The sequence below is a fragment of the Eriocheir sinensis genome, chromosome 20 (genome assembly GCF_024679095.1).
Source record: "Eriocheir sinensis breed Jianghai 21 chromosome 20, ASM2467909v1, whole genome shotgun sequence".
NCBI lineage: Eukaryota > Metazoa > Arthropoda > Malacostraca > Decapoda > Varunidae > Eriocheir > Eriocheir sinensis.
This window is the reverse complement of record NC_066528.1, coordinates 7561478-7582352: the sequence shown is the minus strand read 5'-3', so window position 1 is coordinate 7582352 and position 20875 is coordinate 7561478. Positions and strand designations below refer to the sequence as shown.

Here is a 20875-nt window from a genome sequence, read left to right as displayed (position 1 = left end):
TCACCACAATATTGAACAATGCCATAAGCATATGCGTACCCTATCGTAACAGACGTTCAGCTTCTAAGAAGAAAACCAAATGGTGGAATAACGAAATTCATAATAGCCTATCTCTTAAAAAACGCGTATACAGTAGGTACATATCATCTCAGAGCGAGGCTGACCAACTAGAGTTGGACAGAATTCGCCGCGAAACCAAGAAATTAATAAAACGAAGCAAGAAAAATCTTGAAGAATATATAGCGGAAACAAGTTAATATAATCCTAAAGAATTTTTCAGCTATGTAAATAATAAAAAGTCACTCACTTGTGGTATCGGACCGCTTGCTACAAACACTGTAATGAAAATGGTAACACGAACGATGAAAATGAAATGGCTACAATCCTAAATAACTTTTTTCGCATCCGTATTTACCGACGAAGATTGTTTATCACCTCAACCGCCGGAGGTTAGAAGGACCGAAAAGATGTTATGGCGTGCTCATCGTAGAAAGTGACATTTACGCACAATTGAAAAGATTAAAGTAAGCAAAGCTCCTGGTCCAGACAAAATTACCCCTAGGGTCTTAAAAGAAATCAAACATCAAATTTGTAAACCGCTCTCCATCATATTCAATAAATCTTTAACAGCTGGAAAAGTTCCGTCCGCTCTCTGAGCGGAAACAAATAGTTATAAACGGTGTTACATCTAACTGGCTCGATGTCAAAAGCGGCGTACCTCAAGGATCAGTGCTTGGCCCCATGCTCTTCTTAATTTATGTTAATGATATCGATGATGGGCTCACTTGCAAAGTATCAAAATTTGCTGATGACACAAAAATTGCTAGTAAAGTAACTGCGATACTCGACGAAGAAGCTTTACAATCAAATATAGATCGACTTGCACGTTGGGCCAATCAATGGCAAATGAAATTTAACGTTGACAAAATTTAATGTAAAGTGTTGCACATCGGAAAAAATAACAATCGCGTTCGGTACGTAATGAATGGCCAACAACTTTCTGCAGTAAGTAAAGAAAAGGATCTTGGAATCACTATATCAAGCGATTTAAAGCCCGGTCAGCATTGTTCAGAGGTAGTTAAAACTGCAAACAAATTGGTTGGCTTCATCGGACGATCTTTAATAATAAATCGGAAAAAGTAATATTAAAACTGTATAATTCGTTGGTTCGACCCCGTCTAGAGTACTGTGTACAGTTTTGGTCTCCCTACTACAGAAAAGACATAGAAAAGTTGGAACGGGTCCAACGAAGAGTAACAAAGATGATTCCTAGGTTGAGAAATTTGTCATGAACAAAGGCTTAAAGAAGTAAATTTATTCAGCCTATCAAAACGAAGAATGCGAGGCGATCTAATAGAAGTGTTTAAAATGTTCAAAGGATTCAGTGATATTAATGCGGAAGATTACTTTACAATTGATCGATCAAATAGAACAAGAAGAAATCACAATTTGAAGATAAGTGGTAAAAGATTCTCGTCGCACGAAGCTAAACACTTCTTCTTCAATCGAGTTGTTAATGTTTGGAACTCTCTACCTTGTGATGTCGTTGATAGTACAACAGTTACGGCCTTCAAGAATAGATTAGACAAGTGTTTTGAATCCAACCAGCAACTTAGATATTACTCATTGTCGTAATAACGTTAAGTTCTTTCGAATACTGGTGTCCTTGTCCGCTTTTATCGCCCGGTTAGTGGTAGCAGTAATGGTAGTTTTTCCTCTTTCCTACATAAATTCCATGCAGTTTTTCCATGCTGCATGGTTCTTTTTCCTTTTCTGCCAGCTTTGGCTGGAGGGATGGGGGGGAGGAGACACTTGCCTTTGCTATCCTTCATCTTCCACCTTTGATTAGATAGTTAGTGTAGCTTGTCACAAACAACCTCGTAAGGACCAGCAAGTCTGCTGTTGTTTGTTCTTCTTTTGTGTTTCTTTGTGTTCCTCCCTATCTTCCCTCCTTTCTTCCCTCCCTCCTCCCTATCTTCCCTCCTTCCTTCCCTCCCTTTTCCCTATCTTCCCTCCTTCCTTCCCTCCTCCCTATCTTCCCTCCTTCCTTCCTTCCCTCCTCCCTATCTTCCCTCCTTCCTTCCCTCCTCCCTATCTTCCCTCTTTCCTTCCTTCCCTCCTCCCTATCTTCCCTCTTTCCTTCCCTCCCTCCTCCCTATCTTCCCTCTTTCCTTCCTTCCCTCCTCCCTATCTTCCCTCTTTCCTTCCCTCCTCCTCCCTATCTTCCCTCCCTTCCTTCCCCTCCTCCTCCCCTATCTTCCTTCCTTCCTCCCTCCTCTCTTCCCTCCTTCCTTCCCCTCCCTCCTCCCTATCTTCCTCCTTCCCTCCCTCCCTCCTCCCTACCTTCCCTCCTTTTTCCCCTCCCTCCTCCCTATCTTCCCTCCTTCCTTCCCTCCCTCCTCCCTATCTTCCCTCCTTCCCTCCCTCCTCCCTATCTTCCCTATCGTAACAGACGTTCAGCTTCTAAGAAGAAACCCAAATGGTGGAATAACGAAATTCAAAATAGCCTATCTCTTAAAAAACGCGTATGCAGAAGGTACATATCATCTCAGAGCGAGGCTGACAAACTAGAGTTGGACAGAATTCGCCGCGAAACCAAGAAATTAATAAAACGAAGCAAGAAAAATCTTGAAGAATATATAGCGGAAACAAGTAAATCTAATCCTAAAGAATTTTTCAGCTATGTAAATAATAGAAAGTCACTCACTTGTGGTATCGGACCGCTTGCAAATGAAAATGGTAACCACACGAACGATGAAAATGAAATGGCTACAATCCTAAATAACTTTTTCGCATCCGTATTTACCGACGAAGATTGTTTATCACCTCAACCGCCGGAGGTTAGAAGGACCGAAAAGATGTTAAGTGGCGTGCTCATCGTAGAAAGTGACATTTTACGCACAATTATAAAGATTAAAGTAAGCAAAGCTCCTGGTCGAACAAAATTACCTAGGGTCTTAAAGAAATCAAACATCAAATTTGTAAACCGCTCTCCATCATATTCAATAAATCTTTAACAGCTGGAAAAGTTCCGTCGGATTGGAAACTTGCAAATGTCACACCAATTTTCAAAAAGGGGGACAAGTCTCATCCAGGAAACTATCGACCAATTAGCCTGACATCTATTGTTTGTAAGTTAATGGAGACTATCATTCGCGACAATATGGTGAAATTCTTCGAAGAAAATAATATAATAAATAATTCGCAACATGGCTTCCGTAGTAAACGTTCGTGTTTGACTAACTTACTTGATTTTTTCACTATATTTTTGAGGTGTTCGATGAAAGCAGATCAGTAGATATCATATATCTGGATTTTCAAAAGGCATTTGATAAGGTCCCCCACCAACGATTGCTCAGCAAACTACTGGCGCACGGTATCTCGGGTAACATTCACAATTGGCTTGCGGACTGGCTCTCTGAGCGGAAACAGAGAGTAGTTCTAAACGGTGTTACATCTAACTGGCTCGATGTCAAAAGCGGCGTACCTCAAGGATCAGTGCTTGGCCCCATGCTCTTCTTAATTTATGTTAATGATATCGATGATGGGCTCACTTGCAAAGTATCAAAATTTGCTGATGACACAACAATTGCTAGTAAAGTAACTGCGATACTCGACGAAGAAGCTTTACAATCAAATATAGATCGACTTGCACGTTGGGCCAATCAATGGCAAATGAAATTTAACGTTGACAAAATTTAATGTAAAGTGTTGCACATCGGAAAAAATAACAATCGCGTTCGGTACGTAATGAATGGCCAACAACTTTCTGCAGTAAGTAAAGAAAAGGATCTTGGAATCACTATATCAAGCGATTTAAAGCCCGGTCAGCATTGTTCAGAGGTAGTTAAAACTGCAAACAAATTGGTTGGCTTCATCGGACGAGTCTTTAATAATAAATCGGAAAAAGTAATATTAAAACTGTATAATTCGTTGGTTCGACCCGTCTAGAGTACTGTGTACAGTTTTGGTCTCCCTACTACAGAAAAGACATAGAAAAGTTGGAACGGGTCCAACGAAGAGTAACAAAGATGATTCCTAGGTTGAGAAATTTGTCATATGAACAAAGGCTTAAAGAAGTAAATTTATTCAGCCTATCAAAACGAAGAATGCGAGGCGATCTAATAGAAGTGTTTAAAATGTTCAAAGGATTCAGTGATATTAATGCGGAAGATTACTTTACAATTGATCGATCAAATAGAACAAGAAGAAATCACAATTTGAAGATAAGTGGTAAAAGATTCTCGTCGCACGAAGCTAAACACTTCTTCTTCAATCGAGTTGTTAATGTTTGGAACTCTCTACCTTGTGATGTCGTTGATAGTACAACAGTTACGGCCTTCAAGAATAGATTAGACAAGTGTTTTGAATCCAACCAGCAACTTAGATATTACTCATTGTCGTAATAACGTTAAGTTCTTTCGAATACTGGTGTCCTTGTCCGCTTTTATCGCCCGGTTAGTGGTAGCAGTAATGGTAGTTCTTTCCTCTTTCCTACATAAATTCCATGCAGTTTTTCCATGCTGCATGGTTCTTTTTCCTTTCCTGCCAGCTTTGGCTGGAGGGATGGGGGGGTGGGGAGGAGCCTTCGCCTTTGCTATCCTTCATCTTCCACCTTTGATTAGATAGTTAGTGTAGCTTGTCACAAACAACCTCGTAAGGACCAGCAGGTCTGCTGTTGTTTGTTCTTCCTTTGTGTTCCTTTGTGTTCCCTCCCTCATCCCTATCTTCCCTCCTTCCTTCCCTCCTCCCTATCTTCCCTCCTTCCTTCCCTCCTCCCTATCTTCCCTCCTTCCTTCCCTCCCTCCTCCCTATCTTCCCTCCTTCCTTCCCTCCCTCCTCCATATCTTCCCTCCTTTTTTCCCTCCCCCCTTCCTTCCCTCCCTCCTCCCTATCTCCCCTTCTTCCCTCCCTCCTCCCTATCTTCCCTCCTTCCTTCCCTCCTCCCTATCTTCCCTCCTTCCCTCCCTCCCTCCTCCCTATCTTCCCTCCGTCCTTCCCTCCCTCCTCCCTATCTTCCCTTCTTTCCTTCCTTCCCTCCTCCCTATCTTCCCTCCTTCCTTCCCTCCCTCCTCCCTATCTTCCCTCCTTCCTTCCCTCCTCCCTCTCTTCCCTCCTTCCTTCCCTCCCTCCTCCCTATCTTCCCTCCTTCCTTCCCTCCTCCCTATCTTCCCTCCTTCCTTCCCTCCCTCCTCCCTATCTTCCCTCCTTCCTTCCCTCCCTCCTCCCTATCTTCCCTCCTTCCTTCCCTCCTCCCTATCTTCCCTCCTTCCCTCCGTCCTCCCTATCTTCCCGCCTTCCTTCCTTCCCTCCTCCCTATCTTCCCTCCTTCCTCCCTCCTCCTCCCTATCTTCCGTCCTTCCGTCCCTCCTCCCTATCTTCCCTCCTTCCTTCCTTCCCTCCTCCCTATCTTCCCTCCTTCCTTCCCTCCCTCCTCCCTATCTTCCCTCCTTCCTTCCCTCCTTCCTCCCTATCTTCCCTCCTTCCTTCCCTCCCTCCTCCCTATCTTCCCTCCTTCCTTCCATCCCTCCTCCCTATCTTCCCTCCTTCCTTCCCTCCCTCCTACCTATCTTCCCTCCTTCCCTCCATCCTTCCTATCTTCCCTCCTTCCTTCCCTCCCTCCTCCCTATCTTCCCTCCTTCCTTCCCTCCTCCCTATCTTCCCTCCTTCCTTCCCTCCCTCCTCCCTATCTTCCCTCCATCCTTCCCTCCTCCCTATCTTCCCTCCTTCCCTCCCTCCCTCCTCCCATCTTCCTCCTTCCCTCCCTCCTCCCTATCTTCCCTCCTTCCTTCCCTCCCTCCTCCCTATCTTCCCTCCTTCCTTCCCTCCTCCCTATCTTCCCTCCTTCCCTCCCTCCCTCCTCCCTATCTTCCCTCCTTCCTTCCCTCCCTCCTCCCTATCTTCCCTCCTTCCTTCCTTCCTTCCCTCCTCCCTATCTTCCCTCCTTCCCTCCCTCCTCCTCCCTATCTTCCCTCCTTCCTCCCTCCTTCCTCCCTTGCCTCCCTCCTTCCTTCCGTCCCTCCTCCCTATCTTCCCTCCTTCCTTCCCTCCCTCCTCCCTATCTTCCCTCCTTCCTTCCCTCCTCCCTATCTTCCCTTCTTCCCTCCCTCCTCCCTATCTGTCCTCCTTCCTTCCTCCCTCCTCCTCTCTTCCCTCCTTTTTCCTCCCTCCTCCCTATATTCCCTCCTTCCTTCCCTCCCTCCTCCCTATCTTCCCTCCTTTTTTCCCTCCCTCCTCCCTATCTTCCCTCCTTCCTTCCCTCCCTCCTCCCTATCTTCCCTTCTTCCCTCCCTCCTCCCTATCTTCCCTCCTTCCTTCCCTCCTCCCTATCTTCCCTCCTTCCTTCCCTCCCTCCTCCTCCCTATCTTCCCTCCTTCCCTCCTCCCTATCTTCCCTCCTTCCTTCCTTCCCTCCTCCCTATCTTCCCTCCTTCCTTCCCTCCCTCCTCCCTATCTTCCCTCCTTCCTTCCCTCCTTCCTCCCTATCTTCCTTCCTTCCTTCCCTCCCTCCTCCCTATCTTCCCTCCTTCCTTCCCTCCCTCCTCACTATCTTCCCTCCTTCCTTCCCTCCCTCCTCCCTATCTTCCCTCCTTTTTTCCCTCCCTCCTTCCATCTTCCCTCCTTCCTTCCTCCTCCTCCCTATCTTCCTTCTTCCCTCCCTCCTCCCTATCTTCCCTCCTTCCTTCCCTCCGTCCTACCTATCTTCCCTCCTTCCTTCCCTCCCTCCTCCCTATCTTCCCTCCTTCCTTCCCTCCCTCCTCCCTATCTTCCCTCCTTCCCTCCGTCCTCCCTATCCTCCTCTCCTTCCCTCCCTCCTTCCTATCCTCCTCTCCTTCCCTCCCTCCTTCCTATCCTCCTTTCCTTCCCTCCCTCCTTCCTATCCTCCTCTCCTTCCCTCCCTCCTTCCTATCCTCCTCTCCTTCCCTCCCTCCTTCCTATCCTCCTTCCTTCCCTCCCTCCTTCCTATCTTGCCTCCTTCCTTCCCTCCTCCCTATCTTCCCTCCTTCCCTCCCTCCTCCTCCCTATCTTCCCTCCTTCCCTCCTCCCTATATCTTCCCTCCTTCCTTCCCTCCCTCCTCCCTATCTTCCTCCTTCCTTCCCTCCTCTTCCCTATCTTCCCTCCTTCCCTCCCTCCCTCCTCCCTATCTTCCCTCCTTCCTTCCCTCCCTCCTCCCTATCTTCCCTCCTTCTCTCCCCCCTCCCTGTCTTCCCTCCTTCCTTCCCTCCTCCTTATCTTCCCTCCTTCCTTCCCTCCGTCCTCCCTATCTTCCCTCTTCCTTCCCTCCCTCCTCCCTATCTTCCCTCCTTCCTTCCTCCTCCTCCCTATCTTCCTCCTTCCTCCCTCCTCCCTATCTTCCTTCTACCCTCCCTCCTCACTATCTTCCCTCCTTCCTTCCCTCCCTCCTCCCTATCTTCCCTCCTTTTTTCCTTCCCTCCTCCCTATCTTCCCTCCCTCCTCCCTCCTCCTCCCTATCTTCCCTCCTTTTCCCTCCCTCCTCCCTATCTTCCTCCTACCTTCCCTCCCTCCTCCCTATCTTCCCTCCTTCCCTCCCTCACTCCCTATCTTCCCTCCTTCCTTCCTCCTCCCTATCTTCCCTCCTTCCTTCCCTCCTCCTCCCTATCTTCCTCCTTCCTTCCTCCCTCCTCCCTATCTTCCCTCCTTTTCCCTCCTCCTCCCTATCTTCCCTCCTTCCTTCCCTCCCTCCTCCCTATCTTCCCTTCTTCCTCCTCCTCCCTATCTTCCTCCTTCCTTCCTCCCTCCTCCCTATCTTCCCTCCTTACCTCCCTCCTCCTCCATATCTTCCCTCCTTCCTTCCCTCCCTTCTCCCTATCTTTCCTCCTTCCCTCCTTCCTCCCTATCTTCCATCCTTCCTTCCCTCCCTCCTCCCTATCTTCCCTCCTTCCTCCCTATCTTTCCTCCTTCCTTCCCTCCTTCCTCCCTTGAATGAGGTTGGATCGGCGCGTTTCGGGAGGCTTCTGGACGAGGCAGTGAAAAGCTTTTCGAAAAGCCTTTCAAAAAACGGCGGGCAAGGACGGGGCAAAGGCAGCCCTTGATCAACCAACCCGTAGCGTCAGTGCGACTCACAAGAAACTGTGTAACTAACGACGCCTCCGACAAGCGAACTGGTACAACTCGTCACGGCCACATTTCTATCATGTACACAAATGCACGTAGTTTAATACCCAAAAAAGGACGAAATTAGGGCGTATATTGCAACAGAGAAACCAGATGTGGTAGCCATCACAGAGACTTGGGCCAACTCTACCCATCTAGAATCCGAACTGTCATTCCCTGGGTACGAAAGCTTCCACAAAAGTCGAAAGCACAAGAAAGGAGGAGGAGTAGTTTGCTACGTAAAAAGTACACTCCCTGCCATAAAAATAGACAAACAGGACGCAGAGAAATACGATTCTGTCTATGTGGAAATAACCGCAAATAACAAGAAACTAACACTTGCAACCGTATACAGGCCTCCGAAACAACAGGCAGCCGATGACACTGCCCTCTACGAAGAGATTCACTCTCTAACACAAAGCAAGGAAGCAATTATAATTGGGGACTTTAATTGCCCTAACATTGACTGGGGACTGATGACTGGAGATCAAGAGGGTAACAGGCTTTTAGAAATGGTGGAGGATTCGTTCCTCACTCAAGTTGTAACTCAACCAACAAGAGAAAACAATCTGCTGGATCTGGTATTAGTAAGCGACCCCGACCTCATTCGCGACTGTACAGTAGGTGAGAAACTTAATGGGTGCGATCACCACTTAATCCGTTTTAATATCAACATATGTCACAAACTCGTAGATAATCCGTCAGTGATACCAGATTACAAAAAAGGAAATTTCGACTTAGCCCGTGCACTGCTTCCCCCTACGACCTGGGACCAACTTGGCATCACCGACAATACAATCGACAACGCGTGGAACGTCTTCAAAGATAAGCTGTTGCAAGTAGAGAAGGCTACAGTGCCTACGAAATCCAGGCGAGTAAATGGGGCCGTAGATCCACCGTGGATGACCAGAGAAATAAAAGGGCAGTAAACCTAAAAAAGGAATTATAATTTGATGAAAGAGAATGATACGGCAGAAGCAAGCACAAAGTACCACAACAGCCTCAGAGCTTGTCGCAGCCTTATTCGGAGTAGCAAACGCAACTATGAAAAGCAAATAGCGCGCGAAATCAAAACTAACTCCAAGAAATTCTTCACGTACATAAGATCGAAAAAGAAAGTAAAATCCAATATTGGTCCCCTGACAGACGAGACTGGATCTGTAACTCAGGACAGTAAACAGATGGCCAGAATCCTCAACAGTAACTTCGCATCCGTATTCACAGTCGAGGACATCGAAACCATTCGAGAGCCCTGCCCGCCGAGTGAGATCACGCCGCTGGAAATTGACTCAATATGCGACCAAGAAGTAAAAAGTACTTGGACAAACTCGACACGAACAAGTCAGCAGGACCCGACAGTTTGTCCCCGCGGTTATTAAAAGAGCTTAAACAACAAATACTTCAACCACTCACTACCATATTCAACCGGTCAGTTCAACTAAACAAGGTCCCGGAAGACTGGAAGATGGCGAACGTAACACCGATTTTCAAAAACGGAGACAAAAGCGTTGCATTAAACTACAGGCCCATAAGTTTGACATCAGTGGCAGGACAAATCCTCGAAAAGATTATTAGGATAAACTTGTTAAGTTTCTGAAAACAATAATATAATCTCCGACACCAGCATGGCTTCAGAAACAAGCGCTCCTGCCTAACGAATTTATTAGACTTCTTCCAAGGTATATATAAGAACTGGGATGCCCACATCCCCAGTGATGTTATATACCTGGACTTTCAGAAAGCCTTCGACAAGGTACCGCACGAGCGACTCCTTAAGAAACTGCACTCGGCGGGCATCGGAGCCAATCTGATCGCGTGGATAAGAGATTGGCTCACCGACAGAAAACAACGAGTACTACTCAACGGACAGCCTTCCGATTGGCTACCAGTCACTAGTGGAGTGCCTCAAGGGTCAGTGCTGGGACCCATCCTCTTTATCATATATATCAATGACCTAGAATCAGGACTGAAATCCACAATATCGAAATTTGCAGATGACACCAAGGTGGGTGGAGATGCCCTCACAAAGACCGACTGCGAAATCATTCAGAAAGACCTCAATCACATTATCGAATGGTCGGAAAATGGCAAATGTCTTTTAATGTTGACAAATGCAAAGTCATGCACATTGGGTCCCAAAATAGTAACCACACATACATCATGAATGGGAGACCTCTGCAAGCGATGCAGGAGGAAAAGGATCTTGGAGTCACTATCAGCAGTGACCTGAAACACGCGAATCACTGTAAAAAAGCATACAACAAAGCCAACATTATGCTCGGGTTCATAGCGAGGAACTTCGAGTGTAAAACACCAGACGTGATGCTATCCTTGTATAATTCCATGGTAAGACAGAACCTCTAGTATGCAGTGCAGTTCTGGTCTCCCAATTACAGAAAGGACATTGCTTTACTGGAAAGGATTCAACGACGCGCCACAAAGATGATTCCAACCTTCAGGGCTCAACCGTACGAGGAACGACTCAAGCGACTCAATCTCTTTACATTGGAGAAAAGACGCCTACGAGGGGATATGATTCAAGTCTTCAAGTATCTAAAAAAGTTCAATAACGTCGATTACTCCAAATTCTTTGAACTGCAAACCAACTCAAGAACTAGAAATAACGGTTTACCCATTCAGTCGAGTCGATGTAACACAGACATTGGAAGGAGTTTCTTTTCAAACCGAGTCATCCGCCACTGGAACAATCTTCCCTCAGAAGTAGTAAATGCGAATACCATCAACTCCTTCAAATATAGAATCGACCGTCATTTCGCTGCGTCAGGAGTAAACTGAATAACGAGGGGCTTCCATCTGCTCCTCAATATCGAGGTGCTTTCATCTGCTCACCAAGCCCCAAGTGGCGGTCGAGCAGATTAAATCACCCAAGCGGGCGACCTCGTAATGAGCCAATAGGCTTTCTGTTGCCTGCATTTCCATGTTTCCATGTTTCCCTCCTTCCTTCCCTCCCTCCTCCCTATCTTCCCTCCTTCCTTCCCTCCCTCCTCCCTATCTTCCCTCCTTCCTTCCCTCCCTCCTCCCTATCTTCCCTCCTTCCTTCCCTCCCTCCTCCCTATCTTCCCTCCTTCCTTCCCTCCCTCCTCCCTATCTTCCCTCCTTCCTTCCCTCCCTCCTCCCTATCTTCCATCCTTCCTTCCCTCCTCCCTATCTTCCCTCCTTCCTTCCCTCCTCCCTATCTTCCCTCCTTCCTTCCTTCATCCCTTTCTTCCCTCCTTCCTTCCCTCCCTCCTCCCTATCTTCCCTCCTTCCTTCCCTCCTTCCTCCCTATCTTCCATCCTTCCTTCCTTCCTCCCTATCTTCCCTCCTTCCTTCCCTCCTTCCTCCCTATCTTCCATCCTTCCTTCCCTCCTCCCTATCTTCCCTCCTTCCTTCCCTCCTTCCTCCCTATCTTCCCTCCTTCCTTCCCTCCTCCCTATCTTCCCTCCTTCCTTCCCTCCTTCCTCCCTATCTTCCATCCTTCCTCCCTATCTTCCCTCCTTCCTTCCCTCCCTCCTCCCTATCTTCCATCCTTCCTTCCCTCCTCCCTATCTTCCCTCCTTCCTTCCCTCCTTTCTCCCTATCTTCCCTCCTTCCTTCCTTCCTCCCTATCTTCCCTCCTTCTTTCCCTCCTTCCTCCCTATCTTCCATCCTTCCTTCCCTCCCTCCTCCCTATCTTCCCTTCTTCCCTCCCTTCTCCCTATCTTACCTCCTTCCTTCCGTCCCTCCTTCATATCTTCCCTCCTTCCTTCCCTCCTTCCTCCCTATCTTCCCTCCTTCCTTCCCTCCCTCCTCCCTATCTTCCCTCCTTCCGTCCCTCCCTCCTCCCTATCTTCCCTCCTTCCTTCCCTCCCTCCTCCCTATCTTCCCTCCGTCCTTCGCTCCCTATCTTTCCTCCTTCCTCCCTCCTCCCTATCTTCCCTCCTTCCTTCCTCCCTCCCCTATCTTTCCTCCTTCCTCCCTCCTACCTATCTTTCCTCCTTCCTTCCCTCCTCCTCCCTATCTTCCCTCCTTCCCTCCCTCCTCCCTATCTTCCCTCCTTCCCTCCCTCCTCCCTATCTTCCCTCCTTCCTTCCCTACCTCTTCCCTATCTTCCCTCCTTCCCTCCCTCCCTCTTCCCTTACTCCTTGTAGGTTGCCAGGTGTTGCAATTACGACTATTTTTCAATGCCACAGAGAGGATGAAGCGGGTTTTCTAGGCTGGTTTTCTCTGTATAAGGAGCAAAAACTGTATAAAGCTATCACAAGGGTCAAAACGCAGTCCAGGAAAATCTCGGCAGCGTCTGACAACAATAAGACTTTTCAAACAGGCGAACTGAGGCGCCGAAGCCTTTGAACATACGGGCTTTAGGTCTTTGTAGTAGGAAACGAAAAGAAAGGAAATGACCAGAAGGAATGGAGACGAAAGGGAAGAGAGAAGAAAAAAAGACAAAGAAAAAGAATGAACAACGGAGGAAGAACAGAAACAATAATAAGAAGAAATTTAAGAAGAAGAAAAAGGCAGACGGAAAGAAGGGAAACAATAGAGAAGAATGGAGACGAAAGAGAAGACAGCATGAAGACCAAAGCCTGTCTCTAGAGCGTTCATTAGGTCGTCCGGGGAGCGACATGAATAGTACTTGTCAACAGCTTGGGGGGCGGGGGAGAGGCAGGGAGAGAGAGAGAGAGAGAGAGAGAGAGAGAGAGAGAGAGAGAGAGAGAGAGAGAGAGAGAGAGAGAGAGAGAGAGAGAGAGAGAGAGAGAATGGGTGGGATAGTTTAACAGAGGAATATGGAAAGGTTTGAAGAAGACAGACGAAGGATGGAATACAGTTTTCCACATCGAAGCTTTGAAAGGTCAAACAGCCTCGGCAAAGAGATCGTCAAATAAAAATAAATAAATAACTACAAAGCTACATAGGACAGCTGAGACTCGAAGCACCACGAGAGCAGCGCATTTCCGGCTGTGCTACGGTCTTTGTTGTCAGACGCTTCCGGTCCCCATATCAACTATTTCCAAAGGCCAAAAAGGAGGTCAGCAGGGGTTCTAATGCGTTCTTTTTAGGTTCATGGCACAGAAGAAAGGTCAAACTACAACCTGAGTCATAAAACTTCCCCTGGAAATGCCCAAAACTCCCTCGAAACCCTTGTCAAATACGTGTGCTTGGTAAAAGGGTTGGTTTTCTCCGACGTTTTCGCCTCTCGCATCAGCTGTATTTCCAAAGGTCGAAAAGGAGATCAATGGGGTTTGCAAGGTTCTCTTTAGTTTCATGGTACAGAAGAGGGGTCAAGCTGCCGCCAGCCCGTAAAACTACTCGTGGAAATGCCCTAAACACCTGTATACGAAAGCTTTGTCAATTACGTGTGCTTGGACGCCGAAGTTAATAGGGTTACGACAGGGTCATTCTTAAACATTTCGGAACACAAGCACACACATTTGACAAGGCTTTCGTAGGAGCTTCGGGCACTTCCAGGGGCAGTTTATGACCATTCTGGTAGTCTGACCCTTCTTCTGTGCCATGAACCTAAAAAATACTCACTGTAACCCGATTGATGTCCTTTTTCGGCCCTTGGAAATAGTTGATGTGAGAGGCGGAAGCGTCTGGGAATACCGACCTGTGACCTTACGTAAAATCACAACAAGGAAAACACACAATACTAACGTGATGCCGCTGATCTGCGTCTTCGTCGCCTACGGCAGACCACCACCACCACCACCACCACCACTATCACCAGGAGTATCACCACCGCCACCACCGGCACCACTATCAGCAACACCACTGACGAAGACGAAGACGCAGATGTAGTGCTTTGGGTGGTGGAAGTCGAGGTTGTGGTTGTTGTAGTCGTGGTTGGGGTGGTTGTAGTCGTGGTTGGGGTGGTGGTTGCAGGTGAGATACTGCCTGAAGGTGGCCAGAATGGAGGAGGCTTTTCGCAGCTGTACACACGAGGGTGTGATGGCCTCGGGACATTTACAAGACACGTTGTTCCTGGATCGTCACTTCTCCAATTTGAGGGCCCACGAGCCACAACACTCAGACCTCCAAGGAGCCACCCACATGAGACACCATTATAGCGTGCACATGTCCTTCGGCAATAATCAGTAACCAGATCAAAGTGAATGAAGCAATATTTTATACCAAGATTCGTCCACCCCTGGTACTTTGTTACGTTCACGTTCATCCACACCCACTTCTCTCCTGTGGCAGGGAAGCAAGGGTCAGCAGGGAACCAATTTACGTGTTGAGCATTCCACTGATTTACTTTGACGCTGATCCCTCTAAAATCACTTCCCGGCTGCACGTACCCATCGCTCCGCACATTGTATCCTTCTGCATTGGAAGACATCACTTCGTCTTCCGAGTATCCCACTTCTTTATCAGGGTAGCCACACCTTTGCTGGGCCGAGGCGGGGTTGAGGGCGCCCCCAGCACCCAGAGCGAGCAAGGCAGCGACAATCACACCGGTCTGCACCATGGCGAGTGTATCTCTGTGTGTGGAGAAGCGAGCCAACGTGTTGAGCATGGGACAGGATATCCTCTCGACGACGTCTCGCACACACACGCTGTCATCTTTATTCACTGTTGCAAATATGACGAGCTCGGGCCACCTAAGTAAAGAAAAGATTTTCCGACTTATACCACATTTTGGGAAATAATAACTCAATCTACGTAAAGCAAAACGGATAACACCTACTACTGTGTGGGCACCGAGCTCCCTCACGAGTTACTTCCCCTAATAACCCTAAGCGCTTACCCCATATACAGACTGTATAGCTCCTGTTTGTGTTTTGTTTTTTCCTTTTCTATTGGCTGAAATACAATCTTTCTTTAAAATATATTAATAAAAGATAATGGTTTATAATTACAGCGCTCATGAATGAAAGTTTTATGTTGCCATCAACGGAAATCTTTATATATTGTCCACAGAGTCAACCTTTACAAATGAGTGTTTGGTAATTACTCGACACTCCCTCACCCTCCGCCTTGCCCTCAGCCTTGTAAGATAAAGGTACAATGGGGACGCGTTATAGCCGCGCTCATCACAATCTCGCTGGCCCCAGAGCCTGCAGCGGGGAAGAGCCATTACCCCGGGACACAGGGCCAGTGTGACGTGCGGGTAATCACTGTTTATCTTCACAATGTTACCGTAGATGTTACAACCAAATCAACAAAACAGAAGTTAACCTTTCCAGGAGCGCTACAAGTAATTCGTCTATCTATTCATTGCTTTGGTCGCTGCTTCGCTCAGAACACACTGTCAGTTCTTACTATAACACCTTTCCTCTCTAGCAGGTCGGTATTCCCCGACGTTTCCGCCTCTCACGTCAACTACTTCCAAAGGCCGGAAAGGAGATCAGACGGGTTCTGATGAGTGTTTTCTTAGGTTCACGGCAGCCTACAGAAGAAGGGTCATCAAACTACCCGTGGAAATGCCCAAAACTCCCACGAAAACCGTACCAGATATGTTTGCTTCGACGCCTAAATGTTTAGAATATGACCCTCGGGTTCTGTGTGAACACGTTGACAAGCGCTCAGGCCTATCAGTGTGGTAGCAATATGGAATATGGAGTGGTTGTGCTGCTCTACTACAGTAACATTATTAGCTGTCGTAGAGGTTGTGGGTCTACAGTAGCTGTGGGTTCTGCTTGTAGATGTTTTCCTGTTAGTAAGTCACTCTTGTATTTTGAAGATGGGGTGTCCAGCGGCTGACCTGTTTAGTCTAGTCATTGTTACATTGTGCCTTCCATGCTGTTCTGTGCAAAACAGTGGCTGTGTATTGTGCAGAACTACGCACATCAACACACCTTAGAGGCCACAGCCAAGGTTTACTACAAACAGATAACTTTGTTGTCTGTAAGACCTAAAGAAGATGTTTTATTATCAAGACAGTGGTTATTGTACAAGAGATCATCACAGGCAGATTCAGTGTGTAATGTTATAAAGCAGATACACATCCTGTGCTGCAGCAGAGCAATTATCTAGTCACACAAGGTCCTATACTTTTGTCTAGTCATATGTAGAACAGTTAGATACATGTACTAACCTAAGTATTGTTTATAAATAAGTACCTGAAGAGTGTATGCACTCACCCTTCTACATGTACTAACACCTTCACGGAGAACTTGCAGTAGTTTTATATAACAACATAACGGTGCTCCACATCAGGTCTGGAGAAGTAGTTACCTGGGACAGTTTTATATAACAACATAACGGTGCTCCACATCAGGTCTGGAGAAGTAGTTACCTGGGACAGTTTTATATAACAACATAACGGTGCTCCACATCAGGTCTGGAGAAGTAGTTACATGGGACAGTTTTATATAACAACATAACGGTGCTCCACATCAGGTCTGGAGAAGTACTTACATGGGACAGTTTTATATAACAACATACAGGTGCTCCACATTAGGTCTGGAGAAGTACTTACATGGGACAGTTTTATATAACAACATACAGGTGCTCCACATCGGGTCTGGAGAAGTACTTACATGGGACAGTTTTATATAACAACATACAGGTGCTCCACATCAGGTCTGGAGAAGTAGTTACATGAGACAGTTTTATATAACAACATACAGGTGCTCCACATCAGGTCTGGAGAAGTAGTTACATGGGACAGTTTACAGCCAATACATCAGGTTTGTCAGCTCCCAAACCAAACACAGAACACAACAAAAATTCCTTGTAGCTCCAGTGTTTGGCGTTGATATAAAAAGGCGGAGGGAATTTTAGAAAACTTTATAGTAAATCTCTTTATGAGTACCTGGTATTGAGTATAAATAACGGATCATTGTGGGGAATATGGTTTGGTTTGGGCGCTGACAGTGACTGTGTTGGACTGTCGACCTGGCCAATAGACAGTAACATCTATAAGGCAAACAAACCCTTCACAAGTGACTGTTATCTAACCCCTGACAGTTTACTTTTTATATATGTCAGGAAGTCGTGAGCAAGCATTATTAAGTACTACAAAATCATAACACAAAAGGCCAAAGAAAGTGTTCATTCAATTCAACATGGAGATATTAAAAGTAAAACCGGTTAAATAGGTGACGAAATATATCACCTTGAGGAATGCCTCCTCTACCAGCCAAAACCTGCTGCAGCATTCATCAACCATTACATTTACTTGCTTACATTACATTTACCATCAACATTTACATTTTCTGGCTGCTGGAAAGTCACCATAATCAGAAACACGGCCACCAACACACCGTGACTTAACACAGGCAACACGCTGTAACACAAGGCTAAAGCTGGCGTCACACTGGATCTAAATCTGGCGAGCACGAGCTCTTGCTGGCAGCTTTTGCTCGCGAGCAAGTCACTGTTGTCGTCACACTGACGAGCGACGAGGGGCGAGCGGCGAGCAACATTGTAAACAAAGCCTCACCCATGGCGCCTACTACACCTACGCTTCGCATTACGGCTAAGTGTGCAGCTGTGACGGCATTACTTGCCGTTATTCAACGAGCTCAGAAGAAGAAAAGACGAGTCTGGGCTCGGTCATGGCTGAAGAGAAGGGAGGGAGACCCATTATGTGTACAACATCATAGCATCATAACTTTCTTCAGCGTAGACTTACAGAAATCTGGATGGCCGTGGTCCCATAACTCGGGATGGTCCCTGACTCTTGATATCAAAGAGTGTACAATGAAGGAGGACAAGTGAACTTTTGAACGAGGAGAGGTGGCCATGGCGAGTGTTTATATCAGCTGGCCTGGGCGGTCTTGGTCTTGGTCTTGGAAATCAAAATAAAATCCAACACAACTTTTCTCAACATTATAAAATATTACAAACACCGTCAAACATAAAATGAGTATGTAAATAAGTTTTCTAATATCATGTTAATACGGATTCAATACACTAGGTAATATATATTATTCACATATCGGTGCACCAAAGAGCTCATTTGACTGCCTGCTTGCGGCTCGCCGAGCTGCTCCCCGTCCAAGCGGCGAGCTAAACGCAGGAGCAAAAGCCCGGGAGCAAGCCATCCCTCCAACAAAAGCTGCCAGCAAAAGCTCGTGCACGCCAGATTTGGTCCAGTGTGACGCCACCTTAAGTAACAATCCGGTGCACTAAGGTCACTATTCTCAAACACATCCTTCTCTTACCTCAGTCATTTCTAAAGGCCAAGGAAGAGGTTAAACACGTCATCTTGAGTGTGTCTTTACCTTCATGGTGCAGGAACTTTGCCAGACTACCACCAGGTCATAAAACTACTACCACTGGAAATGCCCACAAATCCCCTGAAAGCCTTGTTAAATGTGTGTGCTTGGCGCTGAAAGTTTACGAACATGACCCTAAGGCAGTGGGGCAAGGAACGGTGTGTGCTTGTTGCCCAGCGTCCAGGAAAGAGTTTGTGCGTCTGTCCAAGTGTTATTAGCTGTAATGATGCTGTTTGTGACCGTCTGTGTGCCTTTGGACAAGAAACAGATTATGCGGCAAACCAAAAGACTCCTAGTGGTAGTTTTCTTATCGGCACTGTCCCCTCCTATAAAAAGTACAGGAATTCAGGAACCTTACTTTAACTTACTTAAGCCTTACTTAATAACAGGACGCGGATTCAGTTGGTTCATGACAGTATCTAAGCTCCATAGTCAGCATGGTCAAGGTAAATTATAGGAATTTTTATTATACACATTACTTTTTTTTTTATCAAAGTGTGTCCTCTGGTGGTGCTGGTACGAGGGACACTGAGTGGTTCATTGAGACCATTTTCCACGACTACTGTCCCTTTCCGTTATATTATAGGAATCTTTATTATACAAACCAGTGTCTTCATCTATGGGTACGCCCTCTGGTGCTGCTGGTACGAGGGACACCGAGTGGTTCATAGAGACCATTTTCCACGACTACTGTCCCTTGCCGTTATATTATAGGAATCTTTATTATACAAACCAGTGTCTTCATCTATAGGTGTGTCCTCTGGTAGTGCTGGTACGAGGGACACCGAGTGGTTCATAGAGATCGTTCTCCAAGAAACCTACTGACAAAACACCAAGAAACAGTAACGTTGAACATTTGTGCGTGCGAGTAAACATTGCAAAAGTCAATTTAAATATATCTGTCACTTACAGGCCTCCGGGGCAATCACTTGATGGCGATCTTGAAATGTACAGCGTCTTAAAGCAGTCACTTAATAACAGCGACTCACTGATACTAGGAGACTTTAACCTCCCCCATATCGACTGGGCGACACTGTCGGGTACAGAAGGTGAGTCCCATAGAATGATCGAATTTCTAGAGGAAAATTATCTAAGCCAAATGGTTTCTGAACCAACTCGACAAAATAACATACTTGACCTTGTTATAGCGACCCAAGATAACCTAGTCAGTAATGTCACGGTAGGAGAACACCTCGGTTCCTGCGATCATAAACTAGTGCGCGTTGACATTAGAGCTCAAACATCGGTGACTGAAAATAAAGTTAAGGTGCCCAATTTCAAAAGAGCCAACTTCGTAGAAATCCGACGAAAACTAATAGATATGCAACTATCAGATGACGGCAATGTAGAGGACGCCTGGCTAAACTTTAAAAATCATTTACTCACTCAGCAGGACACATTTGTCCCCTTGTGCGAGAAGCGAATTAACACTAATAAAAGTCCACCTTGGTTTAATAGCGAAATTAAACACTCAGTCAAGGAGAGAAAATTGTCTTACAGGTTAAAGAAAGACCAAAGCACGCCCGAAGACATTAGACTTTACAATGATGCAAGGCGACGAGTAAAAAGATTAGTGCATCAGGCAAAGCGTAGATATGAAGAAAATATTGCAGCCAACTGTAAAAATAATCCGAAATCCTTCTTCAGTTACATAAACAACAGAAAGGCGATCAGAAGTGGAATTGGACCTTTAACAAACAGCGACGGTGCACTAGTGACTGACAGCCAACACGTTGCAAACCTATTAAATAATTACTTTTCCTCGGTGTTTAATAATAACAGTCCTCCCACCACCACCACCAACACCAGTACTAATGTAAATCCCGAGCATGCATTGTCTAACTTTGAAATAAAACCCGATGAAGTCCTTAAAGCCCTCAAATCACTTAAAACAAATAAAAGTCCTGGACCTGATAAAGTATATCCAACTCTGCTGAAAGAAACAAAGAGCGAAATACTCCTCCCTCACAACAGTATTAAATATGTCCTTGAGACAAGGCATTGTCCCTTCAGATTGGATAAAGGCTAACTTGACACCGATTTTAAGAAAGGAGACAAAAAGTACCAGGTAATTACAGGCCCATTAGTCTAACTTCGGTTGTAGGTAAGCTACTTGAGGGCATAATTAGAGACAAAATTGTGAGTTACCTTGAAAGCCACTCATTAATTGGGGACTCACAACATGGCTTCCGAAACAAAAGATCCTGCCTATCAAATCTATTAACCTTTATAACGACCTCTTCACTGTTTATGACGTAACCAAATCACTGGACGTAGTCTATCTTGATTTCCAGAAAGCGTTTGATAAAGTCCCGCATCATAAATTACTTTACAAATTAAAGCAAATAGGTATTGACGGTCAAGTAAACCAATGGATCGCGAATTGGTTGAGCAACAGACAACAAAGAGTAGTGATTGACGGATTTAACTCAGAGTGGGCGCCGGTCACTAGTGGCGTCCCTCAGGGCTCGGTTCTTGGCCCAGTGCTCTTCATTATTTACATCAACGACGTGGATGTTGGACTCAATAACCGCATTAGTAAATTTGCTGACGACACAAAGATTGGTAACTCGGTTCTCACTGACGAAGACAGGCAGAGCCTCCAAGAGGAT

At 46.3% G+C, this 20875-nt stretch overlaps 1 protein-coding gene and 1 long non-coding RNA gene across 2 annotated transcripts in view; both read right to left on the bottom strand.

The window, feature by feature from the left end:
* LOC127001137 (protein bunched, class 2/F/G isoform-like) overlaps positions 1 to 20875 on the bottom strand; it is a 39221-nt gene that overhangs the window by 10578 nt on the left and 7768 nt on the right. The window lies entirely within an intron of this gene.
* LOC127001140 (uncharacterized) lies at positions 15936 to 20137 on the bottom strand. Its single transcript, XR_007754753.1, has 2 exons — positions 16581 to 20137; positions 15936 to 16275 (listed from the first exon to the last, which is right to left on the bottom strand). It is a non-coding gene; the product is annotated as an uncharacterized LOC127001140 (long non-coding RNA).